The 729-nt window shown below is 51.9% G+C and overlaps 1 protein-coding gene across 1 annotated transcript in view; it reads left to right on the top strand.

The window, feature by feature from the left end:
- The window catches only part of DPAGT1 (dolichyl-phosphate (UDP-N-acetylglucosamine) N-acetylglucosaminephosphotransferase 1 (GlcNAc-1-P transferase)), a 10,541-nt gene that overhangs the window by 5,784 nt on the left and 4,028 nt on the right, over positions 1 to 729 (top strand). The window lies entirely within an intron of this gene.

The following is a 729-nucleotide window of genomic DNA, read 5'->3' as shown; positions in this document are numbered from 1 at the left end:
CGGGCCGCGGCCCGGCCGCTACCGCCTCCTACGGGGAGGTGCCTGCGCACAACCCCCGCCCCGCGCGTACCGCCTCCTTCCGGCGCTGGGGCGGGCGCGGGCCCGCCCCCCCTCGGCTCACCGGCGACGGAAAATCCGCTGGCGTTTTCCGTTCTTGATCTTCTGGGATCGTGACACAGTTAACGTTTAGTTCCCTTTGTAAAAGAAACTAAAGAGATGTACCGTCCGCTGCTCTCCTGAAACCCTGTAAGACGGCAGCAAACAAACCATGCTCAGGGCGCTGTTCTGACCGGGGTGACAGCTGCTGCTCTCCACAAAAGAATGAAGGCGTTACATCGACAGGGACCACGTCCAAACATGAAATTTAACTTTATATTACAGTGTAAATGCATTTAGGAATACAATCAGAGGTGCGAGAAGAATGCCTTAACAACAGTTTTACAGTAGTAAGGAGGTCTTTTTCCCGCAAAGACAGTTCAGTTTCAGTCACCCTAAAACTATAGGATAAGCTCTGAGGAATTCATACAGCAATTCTGTCTGATTTTCTTCACGTTAATTTTTTTCACAAAGCTTGCGGTGCGGAGATCCTTCCCCTGCTCTTTTTATCCCGTATCTCGGGGGTTAAAGTACTATTCCGGACAGCAGGTAATGAATTCTCGGGGTTAAAGGATTTAGGCTGGACTATTTTATACGAACGCCCGCCAGCGCGAAAGATGGCAGCTCCCGCCA

Source organism: Charadrius vociferus, unplaced genomic scaffold, assembly GCF_000708025.1.
Source record: "Charadrius vociferus isolate BGI_N301 unplaced genomic scaffold, ASM70802v2 scaffold172, whole genome shotgun sequence".
Classification (NCBI taxonomy): domain Eukaryota; kingdom Metazoa; phylum Chordata; class Aves; order Charadriiformes; family Charadriidae; genus Charadrius; species Charadrius vociferus.
Note: the sequence above shows the minus strand (reverse complement) of the source record. Positions and strands in the feature narration are given on the sequence as shown.